The 22,979-nt window shown below is 48.3% G+C and overlaps 1 long non-coding RNA gene across 1 annotated transcript; it reads right to left on the minus strand.

The window, feature by feature from the left end:
* Window positions 1-717: 717 nt before the first annotated feature.
* On the minus strand, window positions 718-22,979 carry LOC146079435 (uncharacterized). Its single transcript, XR_014474528.1, has 3 exons — window positions 22,887-22,979; window positions 1,706-1,946; window positions 718-1,547 (listed from the first exon to the last, which is right to left on the minus strand). It is a non-coding gene; the product is annotated as an uncharacterized LOC146079435 (long non-coding RNA).

Consider the following 22,979-nt stretch of genomic DNA (forward strand, 5'->3'; position numbering starts at 1 on the left):
ATACCTGCATCATCCGTATATGTTTATGACTGTTTTCATGTACTATTACACAGAGTAATTAGATACTTACAACTGAAATAGGCCGGATATTATGGTGCGGCTGAGAGACTTTTTATATTGTAGCAAGTGCCAATAGATGATGGAAGACACGCCTGATTGGCGGTGTTAGACACACCCAATAGGTGGAGCTATGCATACTCCTTTGATGGTGCACCCCCTAATAAAATGTGCTGCGCACACCTATGGCTGTAAACTGGTTTGGGCATCGCTAGATCTGGGGGCACACTTGAGAACAGCTCAAGGCACAGTGGTTTAAACACACTGTTCTAACCCCTTCATAATGAAACTCCATCCAGCTTTCTACAAGCCCCACCCATTTTAGGGTCCACAAGTTAGGTCTGTTGGGAGGTACAGATGGAGCCTTCTTCAGTTAGCCTTCTTTGGATACAACAGGGATGTGGATGCTCCCTCCAATGGCGCCTTATAATAAATAAAGGTACAACCCTGGCAATATAGGGGCGATCCTCTTCTCCGTATTTAGAAAGCTGGATTTAGAATATCAAAACAAATACCGCACGTTCCCCTCTTCTCTGGTGAAACACAACACACAGTGAGAGCCTCAATTCACAATGGCAATGTCAATAGGACTCCCAGCAGAATATCCCAGAAATTAAAGATAAAAGTATATGGTGCAACATTATTTTATTTCATAAAACACACATACACAAACATGGGACATACTGTAGGTGAAAAAAAGAACTGGGGTGAGCAGCTCTCATAAGCACTAGAAGTGAAGGTGATACCCGGGATAAAACCTCCAAGTCAGGCAAGGCAGGCAACTGGTCAAGAATCCAACCAACGTCCCATCAGAAAGTAACTAAAAAGACTCCAAACGCGTTTTCGACCGTCACTACGGTCTTTCTCAAGGAGAGTGCCTGTAGTTACACTCTGCATGGATTTTAAACTTGCATCAGCCAATCCTAAGGGCTATGTGATAGATTGGCACTTGGATCGCCAATAGAAGTACACAGAAACATATATATATCACACCCATTATAAAGCGTCCAATAAAACATCTAATACCAACATAGGAAGTAAAAACAAAGTCCGACATTCCCCCACAACATTGGTTCACATTCTCTGGCGCTGGGCGGACCACGACCGAGGTTCCCAATCCAGCCGCCTGAACTCGTGTCAGACGCTGCTGACCTCACTTCCGCCTACATTTCCACCCAAACCGCATGTCACTTGTGGCACGGAACCCGCCGGAAATGGTTCGATAACTTCCGGCTTCCTCCGGAGGCAACTTTGAAGGAGACCCCCACTGGATGTCGGTTCCATCTGAAAGTATCTACTTGTTTCTCCGGGTGCCATCTTTATTGAGGGAAGATTTGTGGGCAGCAAGATCGATGTTATCTATTGGTCTCTCAGACGCCATCTTGGTTGAGGGAAGATTTATGGGCAAACAGACATTCATTGTTGCCGTATAATGAATGGATCTTCTCTGAAAACACCATTGTATGTCCTTTTCTTAGATGGCGATGAACCTCAAATAGAATCAATAAATATACAATAAATAACAATGGTATTGAAAGTGCAGATATTAAAAAAATTAAAAATACATAAAAAATTATAAAGATAACAAAAGGCATCATAAAAACCATTTCACCTCAACCCCTTTTTTATATTATTTAAGTGCTCTCACCACCGCACTTTCAAAGGTCTGGATGTCGGTTCCATCTGAAAGTATCTACTTGTTTCTCCGGGTGCCATCTTTATTGAGGGAAGATTTGTGGGCAGCAAGATCGATGTTATCTATTGGTCTCTCAGACGCCATCTTGGTTGAGGGAAGATTTATGGGCAAACAGACATTCATTGTTGCCGTATAATGAATGGATCTTCTCTGAAAACACCATTGTATGTCCTTTTCTTAGATGGCGATGAACCTCAAATAGAATCAATAAATATACAATAAATAACAATGGTATTGAAAGTGCAGATATTAAAAAAATTAAAAATACATAAAAAATTATAAAGATAACAAAAGGCATCATAAAAACCATTTCACCTCAACCCCTTTTTTATATTATTTAAGTGCTCTCACCACCGCACTTTCAAAGGTCTGGAGGTGCGACCTATATAAAAAAAGGTGACAGGAGCACTCCACCACATAAATAACATTGTTCGTATTACAAGATATAAAATCGTCTATTGTAACCTATACCCCGTTGATGTTAGTTGTAGTTAGTTTAGAAATGCCCTGAATCTTTATTTCTTGGCACCCCTTACACAGCCCACACCTGTGAAAACCTTTAGTGAGAATTCTACCTTTAGGTTGGGAGGGGGGAAGAAAAAACACATACAATTTTATTCTTAATGGTGGGGGCTCTCCTATAGATGAACTTAGGGTGATCGGGTAGGATTTTCCACAACACAGGGTACCTTTTTAAAATTCCCCAATTTTTTAGAAAAGACCCTTCTAAAATCTTTTGTTGGGCATTAAAACCCGTTATAAAAGCTAATGTATAATCACCAGTATTCGGTTTAATGGTTGCTTCACCTAAGAGGTCCTTTCTGTCAATCTCACTAGTCTCATTGACCTTTCTTTCAATAAAATCAGAATCGTAGCCACTGTTTAAAAAATGATTCGCCATTCTCTTAGATTGCTCATCAAAGGCAGTGTCATCTATACAGTTACGCCTAAGTATTTTAAACTGTCCACCTGGGATCGCGTCTAACTATTGGGAGGGATGACAACTGTCACGTTGTATGTAGGGTGGCCAATCCAGGGATCGGGATCGGCGGGATCCTGGGATTTGGCCTCTAAAACTCTGGGATTTCTAATCCTGGGATTTCAGGATTAGACTGCGCATGCGCAGTCTAAAGCCGGGAAGCGTCTGAGCGAGTACTCCTGTCCTGGCAGTGCAACTCTGCGCAGCGTGACAAGGTGACAGGTCACGCTACGCAGGCCACACAGCCGCACAGTGTGCTTCCGGCTTCCCGACACCACCTGCCTGGCACCCGTTTTCACTGCATGCCCAACCACCGGATCCTGGCTTCGCCCGCCCACCGGCTGCTGGCTTCACCTGCCCGGCTACAAAACGGCCGGGAATCCCGGAATTGGGCATTTTTCAATCACGATTTCCTGGATTGAAAAATTGCCCCAGGATTGGCATCCCTAGTTGTATGTATGATAATGAGTCGGTTGGCTTGGTAAAAGTTCTGGTCTTAATAACCTCATTCTCAATAAATATAGTCAAATCTAAAAAATCTATGCTGATATTATTTATAGTGAAACTAAGATCAATATTTCTGTTATTTGTATTGAGATAATTACAAAAGGAAGTTAAATCATCCTCGTTCCCATTCCAGAAAAAAATAATATTATCAATATACCTCTTCCAGGACACCAGGTTCACCCCGCACGCACTATTGGACCAAACTACATCCTGTTCCCATTGGCTCATAAAGAAGTTTGCGTAGCTTGGGGCTAACCTGGTGCCCATCACAGTCCCTGTTTTTTTGTTCCTCAAATAAATAATAAATGTTATTAAGTATAAAATCAACCCCCTAAATAAGGAAGGATGGAAGGTCGGGATTTAAAGTGCTGGTGCTTAAAAATTACTAAATGGCTTCCTTCTTTGGATAGCCATGGTGAGCCATGGGGAGCCAAAGTATATTGGTCTCAGCTGTAAAACAATACAGTAGGAGATTAGCATAGGATTAAATCCGAAAGCTATGGCTCACTTAATCCTATTAAAGGGCTAGAGGATGGCTCTATCTGTATGTTATAATCCTTTCTCCATCTCACATAACATCTGACAGTATTTCCTGTATTGAGGTCATAGTAATAATTTATTTGTGTGTTCCTGGTTTATTTTGCCCAAATTGAATTTGTTTTTATACTAGATTAACCCCTTGAGTGGTGGGTTTTGCTGGGGTAGGACAAACCTACCAGGACAGGTTTGTCCTGGCCCAGCAAAACCCACCACAGGTCATAGGAACCTGCCGCCCCCCTCACCTTCTCTCCGGTGTTAGTACGCGGCTCGGGGATGTTTCGCAGCAGCTCAGGAGGACTCGGGTGTCTGAACTCTCCCAAGTCCCCCCGAGCCGCTCCGAACATCCCCGAGCCTGCAGCCTATGTTACAACAGTATGGTGATTGGCGGCTGGCGGCGGGGGAGCTCCGTCGTGCGATCACCGGGTATGCCGGAGTGGGGGGACCAAAAGGAGGGGTGGGGGTGATGAAGCGGGGGACCCCTAAAGGTAGTGCGCCAGTGGTGCTCCAATGGAGGCACCACTGGAGCGCATCTACTACAAAGTGGTATGCCCAGAAATTTTCCATGACAGCCCGCTGCGTCAGCGCAGCTGAGCCATGAAAATTTCCAGGCATACCACTCAAGTGGTTAAGGGTCAGATGTATCAAGCTTCAAAAAGTGATAAATGGAGAGTGACAAACAGCCAGCCAATCAGCTCCTACCTGTCATGACACAGACTGGGTTTGAAAAATGACAGGTAAGAGCCGATTGGCTGGTTGTATATCACTCTCCATTTTATCATTTTTGAAGCTTGATACATTTGACCCTAAGGGACTAGTAATGGCCATCGGTACTTTCCATTGATCGTAAGAAACAACAATGTAAAATAATAGATGGTTGCATCAGGTGGACATTGCAATATTGCAAGTGTGAAAATGAAAGTTGTGGCCCAATCAGAGATGGATACAGCGGCAAAAGAACAATTTAAGGGTAGTGCAGGGCTATGGTACACGCATCTGGAAAAGGCCCCCTTTATTGCACCAACATTGCACCCCTGTCATCTATAGCAAACCACCAACCATCAGTGGTAAAATATTGAGGAATACTACTCTTGGATGGTGACTTTTTCCAAGGTCAGGTGCCAGTGGAAAGTCTTTTGGATTAAAGATCGCAAAAAAATTGTGAAACAGGTGGGATCCCATCTAAGAACTGATCCATGCCATTTTGAATCTGAATACCCAGTGGGTAAAGCATTGAATGAAATAACTCATACTTGCCTACCCGTTCCTCTCCATGAGGGAGAAAATGCTCTGTTCCTGGAATTCCCTGTTAATGTATGATTGGCATCACCTGTGGGGAGCTAGGTAATTGATAAGAAAGGTGTTTCACCACAGGTGATGGCAATCCTACATTACCAGGGAAGTCCAGGAACAGAGCATTTTTTCCCTCATGGAGAGGGTCAGGTAGGCAAGTATGAAATAACTGCTGCTTATTTGGTATTTCAAAGATGTAGCCTGTACAGTCCCCTACAACCAGGGGCAGATTGATTATAGTCCTTACAGGGAAGATTACCGATAGGCCAATGCACCTGGGAGGCCACCTGTCAGTTGTGACTCCGTGGCCTCCTCTCTACAGACCCATAATCACATTACACAGTGCGTAGTGACCCATAGTTACATTACACAGCACAGTGACAAATATTCGCACGCAGTGACCCATATTCACATTACACAGCACGCAGTGACCCACAGTCACATTACACAGCACTTAGTGACCGATATTCACATTATACAGCGCGCAGTGACCCATATTCACATGACACAGCACATAGTGACCCATATTCTCATTACACAGCACGCAGTGACCCACAGTCACATTACACAGCGTGTAGTGACAGATATTCACATTATACAGTGCGCAGTGACCCATATTCACATTATACAGAGTGCAGTGACCAATATTCACATTACACAGCACAGTGACGAATATTCGCACGCAGTGACCAATATTCACATTACACAGCACAGTGACGAATATTCGCACGTAGTGACCTATATTTACATTACACAGCACAGTGGCGAATATTCGCATGTAGTGACCTATAGTCACATTACACAGCACAGTGACGAATATTCGCACGTAGTGACCTATAGTCACATTACACAGCACAGTGACGAATATTCGCACGTAGTGACCTATAGTCACATTACACAGCACAGTGACGAATATTCGCACGTAGTGACCCATATTCACATTACACAGCACAGTGACGAATATTCGCACGTAGTGACCTATAGTCACATTACACAGCACAGTGATGAATATTCGCACGTAGTGACCTATAGTCACATTACACAGCACAGTGATGAATATTCGCACCTAGTGACCTATAGTCACATTACACAGCACAGTGATGAATATTCGCACGTAGTGACCTATAGTCACATTACACAGCACAGTGACGAATATTCGCACGTAGTGACCTATAGTCACATTACACAGCACAGTGATGTATATTCGCACGTAGTGACCCATATTCACATTACACAGCACAGTGACGAATATTCGCACGTAGTGACCCATAGTCACATTACACAGCACAGTGATGAATATTTGCACGTAGTGACCCATAGTCACATTACACAGCACAGTGACGAATATTTGCACGTAGTGACCTATATTCACATTACACAGCACAATGACGAATATTCGCACGTAGTGACCTATAGTCACATTACACAGCACAGTGATGAATATTCGCACGTAGTGACCTATAGTCACATTACACAGCACAGTGATGAATATTCGCACGTAGTGACCTATAGTCACATTACACAGCACAGTGATGAATATTCGCACGTAGTGACCTATAGTCACATTACACAGCACAGTGATGAATATTCGCACGTAGTGACCTATAGTCACATTACACAGCACAGTGATGAATATTCGCACGTAGTGACCCATAGTCACATTACACAGCACAGTGATGAATATTTGCACGTAGTGACCTATAGTCACATTACACAGCACAGTGATGAATATTCGCACGTAGTGACCTATAGTCACATTACACAGCACAGTGATGAATATTCGCACGTAGTGACCTATAGTCACATTACACAGCACAGTGATGAATATTCGCATGTAGTGACCTATAGTCACATTACACAGCACAGTGATGAATATTCGCACGTAGTGACCCATAGTCACATTACACAGCACAGTGATGAATATTTGCACGTAGTGACCTATAGTCACATTACATAGCACAGTGATGAATATTCGCACGTAGTGACCTATAGTCACATTACACAGCACAGTGATGAATATTCGCACGTAGTGACCCATATTCACATTACACAGCACAGTGGCGAATATTCGCACGTAGTGACCCATAGTCACATTACACAGCACAGTGATGAATATTCGCACGTAGTGACCCATAGTCACATTACACAGCACAGTGAGGAATATTTGCACGTAGTGACCTATAGTCACATTACACAGTGCATAGTGACTAATGTATGTATTATATGTATACACTAGATGTACCATGGGTGATATAGACACAGGGAACATATATTCGCTGAGCTGCGCAGTGCCTTGGCAGCCATCAGCCGCACCACTGGACCCCCGGGTGGTTAACAATATAGGCAGAGACAGCACAGTTATCACACAGGGAACAAATACCCGCCGAGCTGTACAGCGCCTAGGCAGCCATCAGCGGCACCACTGGTCACCGCATCAGCCAGGCAGGTAACAATACAGCAGGGACAGTACAGTTTTCCCAGTTATTCGTGGGCGGTGTTCCGCTTGCTAGGCAGCAAAAGATTGATGCTTAGTGAGTGATCCTGAATCAGGCCCCCTGTTCCCCTCACTACATTCTCACACACAGCCCACTCCCTCACAATAAATGGCACACTCCCCAATCTCTGCATACATTACCTTCAGGTTTCAGCCAGGAGCCATCCTGTGAGCCTGACACAGAACAGTAGGCTACAGGGCTACTGCAGCTGCACTAGTTCACCCGGGCACAGGAAAAGGAAGGGGCGTGGCCTAATCACGGACCCCCTGTGGCCACGCCTGCTTTTGAAACCTCAAGTCCTGCTGACTGCTGAAGGAGCCCAGGCCAGCCCAGCCCAGCGCAGGTACTGCTAGGTGGCCTGCAGCTGCACTACTTCACTACTACTGCAGCTGCATTAGTTCACCCGGGCACAGGAAAAGGCAGGGGCGTGGCCCAATCACGGTTAAAGGGGACGGGGGGAGAGGTCCTGCTGACTGCTGAAGGAGCCCAGCCCAGCGCAGGTACTGCTAGGCGGCCGGGGGCACTGCCACTGCCGGTCATTAGGAAGTGCTGATATTGTGCGGAGGTGCCTGTGCACCCCCGGCACCCCCTGTGCGCACGCCTATGGTGAGGGGGAGAGAAAACCACCTCTCCCCCCCTCCCCCCCTCCCCTTTAACCAGTTATCTCATTTAACCGGCTATATCTTCGGAAGCAGCTGACCCATTTACATGAGACAAGTATCATATTGAAGAACTTTTGAGTGGGCTTTGAATGATTTTGGTCCAGTAAAACTGAAACGTTTGATTCCAGAGTAATCTGCCCTCAAAGAACATGAACAGCCATGAAATTACATTTCAAAAATAAAAAAATTGGTTTACGCGCAATATCTCTGGAACCAATTGACCGATATGGACCAGCCTGGTAACATTTTGAAGGCCCAGCGATTGGAATTGAATGAGATCAACCACAAGCTTCTGTGATGCCAGGGCCGGAACTGGCAGCCGTCGGAACCGGGTGGGGGTCCGAATTGAAGGGTCCCATATTATCCTATGGGGAAAAAACGTTACAGCTTTGCCAGGCGATATCTCCAGTTCCCGGGGGGCTAGAGACACGGGGCTGGGCTCGTTGGAAAGCCCTGGACCTCAGCTACAAAATGAAATGACAGCGGGGGCACGTGCCCGGGTGCCCCCCGCTGAATCCGCCACTGCCCAGTGGGTAAGTCCAGGGCTACGCACAGCCTGAACACAGCGGTGAGATCTTTCCACGGTGAGTGAGCTGCAAATGGATCTGCAGCTTTTTGCTGGTCTGCGACATCTTCGCTACCTATTTGCAGGTTTGTGAAGGGCGGGATTACACTGTGGGGGGTGGCGGCTTACTAATCACATGTGCAATCAGGTCTGAATCAGGCCCATGAGGAGCAGGTACAGAAGGGAAAAGTTACTGGTGGAGGGATCTGTGCGCTTCTATCTATGTTGGTGACATTGAAGGGAAAGTAACATTGGCCTTTATTGCTGCCTGAGAGTTGGTATGTTACCCTTGGTAATGGCGCGGCTGTTATGTGAGATATACAGGGATGTGTACACGTGTGTGTGTGTTTGTGTTTGTGTCATTTCCTCACATGTAACATGAAGAAACTCATTTATTTAAATCCATCTTTATTTTGTTCATTAGTCACCGGCTCTCAGCAATCTGTGAACTTTTGCAGCCACTTTTATTACAAGAAAACCGATAGCTGAATAAGCTGGAGGTGACATAAACTACCGAAGGAGTCTGAGATGCCTGCACTTTGGTTGTGGTTTATGTTTAGGCTATGATGCTGCAGCTATAGCCAATTAGGGAGTAGGGAGGAGTTTCCTGTTGTAGGAATAGCCAGAGGTCAGGTGATCTGCACTCTGGTCCGGTTTTCCAAGGAGCAGGTTGGTTTCAGACTCTCTCTTGTACTTATTCCTCTGTCATCCTCACTTATTCCTTCTACTTTCATACTTCTCTCCCTTCCACATACCTCTGTCTCTTCTGTCAGGCTGCTCCTTGGGGGATTTGGTGCCAGATAGTGTAACGCTGCTGCCGCCAGGCCTAGCCATGCCGCGCCCGCGGAGAAACATCCACCCTCCCTCCCGTTTTGCACAGCCCGGCTCCCCCTCTGATCCCCCAACGGCTAGCGTCGCGCAGGCCGGGCGGGGAGGCAGAGCGGCGGCGAGAGCGGGTCCACAGCGGCGGGGCGCGAGATCCGCGTCATCGGCTGATGACGCGGCGGCGCGCGGTGCTAGGCCGCAAGCTAATAGAGCGAGTAGCGCTCCCGCCCGGGGTAGCGGAGGCACCCCTGGCGGAGGTAGTCAGCGGGGCAGGCGCACGCGGTCTCAGGGTCCCGCAGCAACAGTCACAGGTGCATCCGCGCCCATCCAAGATGGCCGCCGGACGCGAGCTGCGGGTCCTGGGACACAGCACAGGGGCTCTCCTGCTCAGTCAGCCCGTCCTACATTGCCCACACAGGGCCACCCCTCCACGGGGTCCCCCATGACTCCCTTAAGGAGGGCAAGGAGCGGGTGGCTCTCTAGGGCGCGCTTGCTATCCCAGCGCGTCAGGCTATCACAGGCAGCGCAGGCTATTTCAGCCACGGCTGCAGAGGCAGTGTCCCCTGGAGTTGCGCAAGCACCCTCCACGGAGGTAGATATGGCAGTGGTGCGGCAGCTGGTAGCGATGCTGACGCCGAGGGCGGGTCAGCAACCGGTACAGTCAGGGCCTGGGAATCTAGCTACTACTGTACTCCCTTCTGTTCCTTCTATCCGGGACCCTGCGGCACACGTGCTGGCAGCTCTGGGCACGCCTTTCGCGAATATGGCTTCCACACCGCCAAGGGACGCAGTCGTGCCGACACCATCGCAGCACCAGGCAGAGGAGGCCATTGCCGGACCGTCAGAGGTGGCTGGTCCCTCCGGAACAGCAGGTGCGGCTACAGCGGGAGCTGTGTCAGGTGGGTCAGCCAGAGCACGCAAGAAGCGCAGGCGCAGGTATTCCCGTACATCCTCCTCCTCGGGGTCAGAGTCTGTGACCTCCGGCGAGGAGGGGGGACGCAGATCCAGGCACAGGCACAGACGCTCTAGGAGACACCGGAGGCGCTCGCAGTCCTCCAGTGGCGACTCGGGCTCCCCGTTGTTTCCTAGGGGGCAGGTGGTCCACTGCGAGAATACGGCAGTACTAAGAGGCCTCAGGCGCAGCGTAAGGGATAGGATAAGGGAGGGCAGATACGTCAGCTTCTTTACTATGACTGCGCAGGATGAGAAAGATTACCGCGAGGCAAAGCGTAAAGGGGGGATTGGCGAGGCAGCCTATTGCACGTATCAGAGGTGGCAAGTGGGGCTGTTTATGTTTGCTGCATGCTACTTGGAGACCAGACCCCAGGAGCATATGAATGTTATTAGATACATCCATATGATGCACGCCATGTATATGGCCGACGGCGAGAACGTCTGGCGGGCTTATGACGAGCAATTCCGGCGGAAGCAGTCGGGTTGTGAGATCATGGCCCTTGGCGCTAAGGATGTCGAGGTGTGGATGGGTAAGAAACCGTCGGTTTCGACCTCCGCCGCCCCGGCTCCGGTGGTTTCAACACCCGCGTCAGCCCCACGCAGGGCCCCCTCGTCCTTTCGCGGGGGCTCTGGAGGGGGGCAGTCAGCGGGCAGATGCTTTGCTTACAACGGGGCAGGATGCGCAGCGGGTTCCCGCTGTAAGTTTCGTCACCAATGCTCAAAGTGCTGGGGAGGACACCCGGTTAAGGAGTGCACGCGTGGCAAACAGGCTGGGGGGGCTCCCAGGCAAAATGCCGGGGCCAACCCAGCCCCTGCTCCTCCACAGTAAAGCCCCGTCCCCCGTGAGGGGCGACCGCCTAGCCAGTTGGCTGGGGCGTTACCCCCTCCGGGATGAAGCGCAGTTTCTGGCCGCGGGTTTCTCGCAAGGATTCCTCCTCCCCATTCAAGGGGAGGTGGCGTCCGGGTCCCCGAGAAACCTGAAGTCAGCAATCGATATGCCCCAAGTCGTCCTGGAGAAGGTCGAGAAGGAGGTAAAATTGGGTAGGATGGTGGGCCCATTTCCTGAACCTCCGGTTCGGGGTTTGGTACTGTCACCTATTGGAGTAGTCCCCAAGAAAGAGACAGGCAAGTTTCGCCTGATACAGCATCTGTCCCACCCACCTGGATTGTCTGTAAATGATGCAATTCCTATGGAGTTGTGTCATGTACGGTACCAATCCTTCGAGGAGGCTTTAGCTATTGTGCGCGGCTTCGGGGGGCGGGCCCTGCTAGGCAAGGTTGACATTGAGTCGGCATTCCGACTGCTGCCCCTGCACCCGGACTCCTTTAGGTTTATGGGTTTTAAGCTGCCTTCAGGTTATTATGTAGACCGTTGCCTGCCTATGGGCTGCTCGGTGTCCTGCGCCTACTTCGAGTGTTTTAGCAGCTTCCTGCATTGGTGCGTCACGGAGTATACGGGCGAGCCGGGGGTCGCCCATTATTTGGACGACTTCCTGTGCGTAGGCCCGGCTGATTCCCCGCGTTGCGGGGCTCTCCTGAGCGCAATGCAGCAGCTGTTCTTACATTTCGGAGTCCCTGTCGCGAAGGACAAGACAGAGGGGCCTACTGAATGCCTTTCATTCTTGGGCATTGAGATTGACACACGGGCCGGGTGCTGCAGGTTGCCCCTTGATAAGCTTGCACGGCTACAAGGGGCGATCTCCCAGTCCCTGGCCTCCGGCAAACTCCGGGTACGCCAGCTACAGTCCCTACTGGGCCTGTTTCACTTCGCTTGCCGGGTTATCCCCATGGGGAGGGTTTTCTGTCGAAAACTGGAACTGGCCATGGCGGGTCCAAATAGGCCCCAATTCTTTGTCCGCCTGAATGCTGAGCTCAAAAGGGATCTTAGAGTCTGGGATGTTTTCCTCCGCGACTTCAACGGTGTGTTGCTGTGGCCTAGCCCTCCGCGGTACAGCGAGGAATTGCAGCTATACACCGATGCGGCCGGGGGAATAGGCTTTGGAGCCTTCCTGCACGGCTCTTGGTGCGCGGAGACCTAGCCGGAGGAATGGGCGCAAGAGGGGCTCACCAGGAACATGCTTCTCCTGGAGCTGTTCCCTATTGTGGTGGCCCTGGAACTGTGGGGCGACCGCCTACGTGATGCCTGCATCACCTTCTGGTGTGATAACCTGGGGGTGGTGCAGGCCATCAACAGACAGAGCTCTTCTTCTCTCCCTGTGGTGCGCCTGCTCTCTCGCCTTGTATTGGTATGTCTGCGGCTTAACCTGCATTTTGTGGCCAGGCACGTTCCCGGGGTGGACAACTCGGTGGCCGACGCCCTGTCCAGGCGTGACTGGGCTAGGTTCCGGTCCCTAGCTCCGGGAGCGGATTTGGTTGGTGAGCCGTGTCCTCCTTATGTTTGGCAGGTCATCAGGCCGGCATGGAGGAACTAGCCATGCGGGCTATTGCTCCCAGGACGCTGCGTTGTTACAAAGCTGGCTGGCTGGAATGGGAACAATTCAGAATGTCCGCGTCACAGCAAGGTAAGGCCCCGGGCGAAGCCATGCTGGCGTTTGTGTGGAGTTTGTACTCCGGAGGGCGGACTGTGTCAGCCGTGAGACGGCTGTTGGCCGGCGTGTCGTTCTTCTCATCGCTGTATGGGAGATCGGACCCCGGCCGGTCTTTTCTTGTGTCTCGGGCCCTGAGGGGCTGGCGGCGCGCTTCCCCTGTGGCTCCAGATAGCAGAAGGCCCATTGACGTGTCCCTGCTGCCTCCCTTATTGGGGGCGGTTTGGGATGTATGTCACTCTGAATATGAGGTCCGACTGTTTCGCTTGGCATATGCCATGGCATTCCATGGAGCTTTCAGGGTCGGCGAGCTGGTAGCCCCGTCGAGGCATCGACCTTCTCCTCTGTTGTTAGAGGATGTATTGATACAGGGCGATTTGGTTTGGTGCCGGGTAAGACGTTCCAAGACGGATCAGACTGGGAGAGGCCAATGGCTGTCACTGCAACCGTGCCTGGTGGAAGGGATTTGCCCAGTGGTGATGGCAAGCGCCTACGCCCTGCTGCGTCCTGACCGCCCTGGGGCTTGGTTAATGCATGAAGATGGCTCTTCATTGACAAAATACCAGTTCTGCCATGTTTTGCAACGTGCCCTGGGATCTCTTGGCCTGGATCCGCGGGAGTTTGGTACACACTCCTTTCGGACCGGGGCGGCCACATCTGCTGCTGCTGGGGGTCAATCCGACGCAGAGATACAGTCTCTGGGTCGATGGCGCTCGGCAGCGTTCCGCAGATACATTCGGCCTGGTCTGTCTCTCCATCTGCTAGACTGTAACCGACTGGACGCATAAGTACTCGTCTCACTTTAGCGGGAGTCTTGAGGTGGTCCACTTTCCCCCGGGGGCACAATTCGGCTTAATTCCAATCTGACATGGCGTCCTGGTTAGTTTACTCCGGGGGTTTTCTGTGCAGTGTGCCTCAAGGTCTGGTCGGTTACGTTTTCTTTATCTTTGCCTTCTCCGGTGTGGTTGGTCTGTTAAGTGAAGTGTGATTTTGGATGGCATGTGTCCTAACCTGTTTACATCTTTCAGGTCGCAGGGACTCCAAGACGGTGTGGGTGATGGGACACTCTTTTGTCCACTGGGCATCAATGGCGTGTGGCAGTTTGAATGAGAGTATGCGAGTGAAAGCTCAGAAAGTGCGATGGTTGGGTGTGCGAGGCATGCGTTGGGGAGCGCTACGGGGCCTTTTGCTGAGGTCGGTGCGGGACTTCGGAGTCCCTGAGGTGCTAATTTTGCACCTGGGCGGAAACGATCTAGGCCAATGCACCGCCTTAGAACTTAGGTCGATTATCATCAGGGACCTGCATATTGTGGCTCAAGCGCTCCCTTGCTGCCAACTGATTTGGTCCTCAATGATTCCTAGGCGAGTCTGGAGGAATGCTAGGTCAGGGCCCCGCTTGGATAGCGCACGGAGGAAGGTCAATGCTGCGGTGCAGCGATACCTGTTGGCTAATAGGGGTGGAGTCATCAGGCATGACTCCATCACCTATAAGCGGGGTTCCCTGTATAGGCCGGACGGTGTCCATCTGAGTCCTGAGGGAATGGCCATATTCCTGGACGATTTGTTTAGAGGTTTTAGTTGATGTGTTGTTGTTTAGTAAGTGCTGAGCGTTTAGGGTGGCGGTGCTGCAGCCTAAGGCTTGGCTTGTGGCGGTAAAGAACGGTCCTTGTTCAAATGAAGTGTTATGAGGATAGTGGGGTGCGCTCTCCCGTCAATGATACGCTTGTAGCCCATGCCCCTTGGACAGGGGTGGGATACACCACTTGCCCGAGTGGGTAGCGTGGGAGAGTTGAACACCAATGATGTATGAATGGTGTGATGTCATCTTACCCCTCCTTTTCTCTATGACCGTTCTTTAGGGCCGCCACCCTCTTCTATAGATTAATATATATAGTTGTCAATTAATAAATTTGACATTCATTATTTGAAACGCCAGCACTTGTGTCTGTCTCTTTATTTGTAGTGTTAAGTTAGATAAGTTTAGATAAGTTATTAAAGTGTTATGGCATAAAGATTGCCGATGGTACGTTTAAGAAAACCGATAGCTGAATAAGCTGGAGGTGACATAAACTACCGAAGGAGTCTGAGATGCCTGCACTTTGGTTGTGGTTTATGTTTAGGCTATGATGCTGCAGCTATAGCCAATTAGGGAGTAGGGAGGAGTTTCCTGTTGTAGGAATAGCCAGAGGTCAGGTGATCTGCACTCTGGTCCGGTTTTCCCCACCCTCCCTCCCTATTTTTTCTATCCTTTCTTGGCGGCGGTAAAGAACGGTCCTTGTTCAAATGAAGTGTTATGAGGATAGTGGGGTGCGCTCTCCCGTCAATGATACGCTTGTAGCCCATGCCCCTTGGACAGGGGTGGGATACACCACTTGCCCGAGTGGGTAGCGTGGGAGAGTTGAACACCAATGATGTATGAATGGTGTGATGTCATCTTACCCCTCCTTTTCTCTATGACCGTTCTTTAGGGCCGCCACCCTCTTCTATAGATTAATATATATAGTTGTCAATTAATAAATTTGACATTCATTATTTGAAACGCCAGCACTTGTGTCTGTCTCTTTATTTGTAGTGTTAAGTTAGATAAGTTTAGATAAGTTATTAAAGTGTTATGGCATAAAGATTGCCGATGGTACGTTTATTGCAGTGTGTTCTCCTTTTGAATACTATAATGCAGGGGCAGAAGTCTGGGAGGCAATGGAGTCATCTGCCGGCGGGCTCCTGCTCCCAAGGGGGCACCTCTCCTCCCCTGCTAGTTTAAATTAGTTAATTGAAAGCCATCCATATCCCTTCTGTAGTTGAGTTCTGAAATATATAGGTGTTCTCTCACTCTCTCTCTATATATATATATATAGAAAGTCTTGAAAAATCGCACTCATTGATGTATAAGAAAATGCAGGGTGCCGGTCAAAAAATAAACAATAGATTCTTGCTAAGTAGCAAAGCTGCAAGCAGCAGAGTCACAGTGTAAGTGGGCCAGCAACACCAAATTAAATCATATATGGCTCCTTTAATGTGACATCAGCCAGAAGTATCCAACAAAAACATTCCCCTTGCTTGAATGGGGATAGTAAGTACAACAGTCAACGATACCGTTTCGGTGTCCACAACACCTTCATCCTGGACTGCTCAACTAGTAAATGACACAGCCTGGCTATATATAGGGCGGCACAATCTAGCTCAACCCTAAACAACAGATCAAAAACACCTGTAAGAAGTCATGACCACGTACCGCCATTACGAAGAGGCGGTGACAGGCATAGACTGTTACTACAAAAAGAGAACCTTTGGATATACAGGTCGAGTATCCCGTATCCGAATATCCGTTATCCGAATTATTCCGAAATACGGACATTCCAGAAAGTGAAATTTTTTTTTTTTTGCTAAAAACTCACTGGGGACATTTGTAACAGCATCACTGGGGACATGATATGTAACTGGCACTATATATGTGCAAGACAATGATTGCTTGGCATTCAAATTCAGTGCTGAGATAGTACACACATTTTGTTTCACGTTTTGAAACCTTGTTTTTTGAACAATTAAAATATATTTGTGCGTGTTTTATGTGGTAATAAAATATATTTGTGTGTATATTATGTGTTTATACAGCATAAATGCAAGATACTTCAAAATACATCATTGAAATATTAAAATATTCAGAAATACAGAATAATCCGTTATCCAAAATTCTCCTTGTCCCGAGCATTTTGGATAAGGGATACTCAACCTGTACAAATTAAAGACCCTCTATCCACTGGGTTTGAATGAGGAATTCTCCATGTCCCCATTTATTTAGGCTTTTTTTATACCTATGCCCCCATAGTCTGATTTTAAAGGAGCCATATATGATTTAATTTGGTGTTGCTGGCCTACTTACTCTGTGACTCTGCTGCTTGCAGCTTTGCTACTTAGCAAGAATCTATTGTTTATTTTTTGACCGGCACCCTGCATTTTCTTATACATCAATGAGTGCGATTTTTTCAAGACTTTCTCTGTATCTCCATTTGTTTGGGACTGAAATTGCACCGTGACTTATTATACAAGTATATTCTGATTACCACTGTATTGTGTCATAGATATCTCTTGACATAAATAGCATGGAACCTGAGGTGGGTGACCTCATGGGAACAAAACGCTTTTTAGAAAAAGACATATCTAAAATTCTCTTTTCTGATACGTCCAAATTATGTTTTGATGTAGATAGCCCCACTGATGTGTATGCTGATTTATCAAAACTGAGAAAAAGATTAATTGAATTGGAGCTTCATGGTCTTACAATTTCTCAATATCATAAAGATAAACTAATACCACGCGGCTTCCGCATCCGGAATCAACCCACTATCGGACGCAGCAGCCCAGATTTTTGCCGTCAATGGTGCATGATTTTAAATCAATGTAGCTTGGACCTAATGATCCTAGTGGTCCAACAAGTGAACACAGAGATTTCTACTTTGCAAAGTGAGATAGCAGAGTGTGAGAGTGGAGGTTTGGATGTGCTAAAGTCAGACGAGGCGGGCAATTGGCTTAACAAACTCACTGAAGTTGTGGATACTTTCAAATCTGAATTGTTGAGCTTTAAGAAATCCAAATATAGAAAAGTCTGTGAGGACTACAAAGAACTGCGTGTGTGTCCTTGGCTCAACAAACAAAATACAGCCCGCTCCTGGCGCAATACCCAGGGTAGTAGGCGAAGATTTGATAGGCATTACACCGATATTGACAGCCACACGTCACAAAGTGACCAACCGAGCAAAACCAGAAGGCCTTTTTTTCGCGAACGAGTACACACCCGCAGCAGGAAGAAAAGTCCAGAAGACCATGTAGAAGGGGCGGCCGCAAGCACAAAAAGACAAGAAAGCAGGTCTCAGCGAGGCAATCGGAATTAGTTATATTCAATTTATCGAAATATACACCCACCATTGATGAAATGGCAGTCCTATCTAAGGGCCTTACCCAAAAGCCATTTGGGTTTGAAATTAAATTCTATAAATTCCGTAGGCAATTAAATCTGATGGACTTCTATGCTAAAAAGGATGATTTGTCAATCAGCCCTGTTCCCAGATTTAACCTAAAAGTGTCTTTGATCCACCCACAGTGAATCCCTCTATCGAAACATTTTGCAGGCTAGTCAAACATGAAGTTTTGCCCAAATTAAGTGGGAGGAAACACTTCCAGTCAAATTTGACTAAAAATGAGACTACAGCCATTAAATCATTATGCGAGAACAATGAAATAGTCATCCGCCCCGCCGATAAAGGATCGCTCCGCGTATGTTACTGAGGTCATGCGACAGCTGCAAGATGCATTTTGTTATAGGAAACTTGCCTATGACCCCACTGCATCGTACAAAAGAGAAATCGATGCTATTATCGATATGGGATTCACAAATGAGTGGATTGACGAGTCTACCATGTACTTTTTGAAACAGGAATTCCCTATTATTCCATTAATGTACATTTTACCAAAAGTACACAAGAGCCTGGTCTCCCCTCCTGGGAGACCAATTATATCGTCAATGGGCTCTTTAGGTCAGCCTCTCTCCCAATATGTAGACTATCACCTGCAAGGAGTGGTCCAGGCTATGCCTTACTACATTAAAGACACCACAGACTTTCTTGTCAAATTAAAACAGTTTGGAGTACCGCCCACTGGTTGCTTACTAGTGACGCTCGTGAGCAGCTTATATACCAACATAATGAATGACGAAGGGATAGCTGCCACTCGAGAGATGATCACCAACAACTCTAACTACAAGGGTCCCCCAGTTGAGTACCTGCTACAACTGATGTGGTTAATTCTACAAAAAAAATATTTTTGTTCAATAATGCCTTCTACTTGCAATGTACAGGTACGGCTATGGGGTCCAATATGGCCCCAGCCTATGCCAACCTGTACATGCACAGGTATGAACTTGAGCATATTATTAACAATCCTGTATTCTCACCATATATCGCATTATTTATGCGATATGTTGACGACTTATTCCTCGTTTGGATTGGAGATCAGGAGACATTGGAGAATTTCGTCAAACACCTCAATAGTTTACCAGGACTAATAAGGTTCACCTGTAACAGCAGTCCTGTATCCATTGACTTTCTGGATGTGACCATCGGTATACAAAATGGACGATTTACCACCAGACTTTTTCGTAAAAGCACGGATAAAAACACCCTGCTATTATCCTCAAGCTTTCACCCCCAACCCCTCAAGAAGGGGCTACCATTCTCCCAGCTCCTAAGAGTTGTGCGAATAACATCGGAGCAAGATGAGTTAAGTGAGGCTTTGCACACCATGGGCACCAAATTTATTGAATGTGGCTATGAGAAATATGAAGTGACAACCGCTATCCAAAAATGTTTGGAGCTCCGTCGTGAAGATCTGCTGACGCAGGAAAAGAAGAGTGAAAACCAACCTAAAGTTACTTTTTCTAGCACCTTTTCCACTTTCTCACCCATTATACGGGAAGCCACTCAAAAAAATTGGAAGATCATCAGCACAGATCCCATTCTAGGCCCATCATGCCAGGAACCGCCACAATTTTGCTATAAAAGGAGCAAAAATATTAAAGATAGGGTAACGTACTCGGACATCAGCCCTATAAAGAATCCGGGCTCCAGCTGGCTCCAACTTCGGAATGGCGCATTTAGATGCATGAAGTGCGTAAACTGTGCCCATCTGCATACGGGTGAATCATTTATCCATCCTGAAACGCAAGTCCAATATAAAATTAACCATCGTCTTGATTGTGAGAGCAAATACGTCATCTATGCTATACTCTGCCCCTGTAAAAAACTTTATATCTGTAAAACCTATTCGTATGGTTAAAGAAAGAATTGCGCTTCACAGATCATCAATCAAGAAAGCACTGTTTAAAGTGGACAAAGATACACCTCCAGTAGCAAGACATTTTGCCAGGGAAAAACACCTGATGAAAGACTTTAAGTTTATCCCACTGGACCACGTACCACCATTACGAAGAGGCGGTGACAGGCATAGACTGTTACTACAAAAAAAGAACCTTTGTATATACAAATTAAAGACCCTCTCTCCACTGGGTTTGAATGAGGAATTCACCATGTCCCCATTTATTTAGGCTTTTTTTTATACCTATGCCCCCATAGTCTGATTTTTGCAACATCTCCCCATCTCTAGTGGATCAGTCAATTTTTTTCTGACCACATTTTTTCTGTCTTCACTGATTTTTTCTTATTTTGACCTTTTTTGGCCTTTTTTGACCCTTATCTGCATTATAGAGAATTTTGGAGTTATTGTCTCTTTTTTATTATTATTTTCATTTTTATATTTTTATTTTGATCTTATTTTTACTATTTTTCACTATTTTTGCATTATTTCTTCAGTATTGTCATGTAACTTGTTTCATGTTTTCACCTATGTCTTTATTTTCTAATTAACACATTTTCTGCTTAGATCTCTCTTAAAGAAATTGCCCCATGTGTATAATACGGATTCAGTATTGAATCCCGGCGGTCGGGATCCCGGCGTTCAGAATCCCGACGCCGGAATCCCGACAGCCAAAATCCCGACAAGGGGGGGACGTGGATCGCCCCCCCTTGCGGGCTCGCTGCGCTCGCCACGCAGCGGGCCCGGTGCCTCGCTACGCTCGGCACACTAATTTATTCTCCCTCCAGGGGTGTCATGGAAACCCCTGGAGGGAGAATGTGTCGGGATTTCGGCGGTCGGGATTCCGGCGTCGGGATTCTGAACGCCGGGATCCCGACCGCCAGGATTTTAACTGCATCCCGTATAATACGGCTGACAGGTAATACACGCTGATTACAGCCGCTTCCGAATTGGTGCGCAGCGTCATGCGTCTCACGCCGCCGGTCAGACGTATGGAGCTGTAGTACATGCTCCCGTCTGCTTCCTGGACCCCGACGGACGTGATGATGCGATGCGTGTCACGCTAGATCACGCTGCGTGTCACAGGATTTATACGCCCAGGGAAGCAATCCCTGTGCGCAATAACGGAAGATCCATATATGGACTTCCGCAAAGAGAGTGATAATCGTGAGCGGCTTGCAGGTAATGTTTCATGACTTCTTACAGGTGTGTTTGATCTGTTGTTTAGGGTTGAGCTATATTGTGCCGCCCTATATATAGCCAGGCTGTGTCATTAACTAGTTGAGTAGTTCAGGATGAAGGTGTTGTGGACACCGAAACGGAATCGTTGACTGCTGTACTTACTATCCCCTCAAGCAAGGGGAATGTTTTTGTTGGATTCTTCTGGCTGATGTTACATTAAAGGAGCCATATATGATTTAATTTGGTGTTGCTGGCCCACTTACTCTGTGACTCTGCTGCTTGCAGCTTTGCTACTTAGCAAGAATCTATTATATATATATATGAAGGGGCGGATTGGCTCCCGAAACCGTCCCGGGAGCGGGGGGTAGCGGCGATGGTGAGGAGCGCCGGGGGTAGCGGCGATGGGGATGAGCGCCGGGGGGGGGGGGGCTGCCGGCGATAGTGATGCGTGCCGGGGGGAGGAGGATTAGGGGAACGGCTCATCTGAGGCGGCTTCCTTCCGGCGTCCAGTGTCCCTGTATATGCCACTCCCGCGGAGATCTTGAATCAGGCAGCGGGGGGGGGGGGGGGGGCTGGGAGTCTGGGAGGTGCTGTGCGCGCATGCGCAGCAGCCCTCCAGGGGGCATGTTTGATTTGGGCAAAGTTCTGCGCCCGCTTCCCGCCCAGGGGGGAGTGCTGCCGGGGGGGGGGGGGGGGCGTGCATTCGCCGGGCGGGGTTTGGTGGACTCGCCCATAGAGTATTACACACTAGGCTACTTCATGCCTGTGTCTTACTGAGGTCTTCCCTGCATTCTATGAACTCCTGGTGGTCACAGTGGCTGGAAGTGGTTCTACGCAATGTTATATTATGGAAGGAGATCCCATATACCCCCATACACCCCCATATACTGCCATACACCTCTATAAACCACTATAAACCCCCATATTACCCCCATATACCCTCATATTCCCAGCCATACACTCCCAGATCTATCCACCTGCCACATTGTCACCTCTTCCCCATACCTGGTGGTGTATCTGGCTGTGAGACCGTGGCCAGGTATACACATTATTCTCCACTTGCTGATAGACCAGTGATGCTGTACATACACCGATGTGCACCATTGGCTGCTGGGGATCCCGCCCCAATAGCGCACGCAGGGGGGGTTTCTGAGTACCAAGAAACCCCCCCAGGAGTCTAGGCTGAAAGCTGAGGGTCCCCTCTTTCCATGGGTACAATAATTTTTCATATCGGCCCTTGGGAACCGGAGATATCTGACTTCAAAGCAGTCCAAGCCTGTTAATTGCTCTTCCCAGTCAGATATTTCAGGTTCTGTCTCACTTAGAGTTTTTCTGAGGGTATATTCCAAAAGCTGGGGCTCTCCCCCTTTGATGGACACTAGAAGCTTGTCTCTATTGTTCCCAGAACCAGAGATATCAGCCTTCCAGCAGCTGGTTACTGCTCCAGCTCCACACACCTGGTATGTAGTTTTATACAGGGGCGGATTGGCCATTTAAGCCACCGGGAACTTTCCCGGGAGGCCGGCCACATGTGAGGCCGAAAGTTGCAATCATCCACCCCCCAAACATGAGATGCGCCGGCCTGTGTAGCACAGCAGGGGCGCAGTGGAAGTTCAGGTGCGCTGTAGTAATGAATGATGCTGTGCGCTGCTGCTTTATCCTGCGCCTGTCATACTGTATGACAGTGACAGGCAGCAGCAGCGTCAGCAGCAGAATCCCCCTACCTGCTCCGTGTCCTTCCCTCTCCTCTGCAGTGCACTTGGCTGCCCCTGTCAGGCAGCGTCACTCCCTCCCCACAGTGTGTTTGTTTCCCCCGG

This window comes from Crinia signifera, chromosome 5 (assembly GCF_055691185.1).
Source record: "Crinia signifera chromosome 5, ASM5569118v1, whole genome shotgun sequence".
Classification (NCBI taxonomy): Eukaryota; Metazoa; Chordata; class Amphibia; order Anura; family Myobatrachidae; genus Crinia; species Crinia signifera.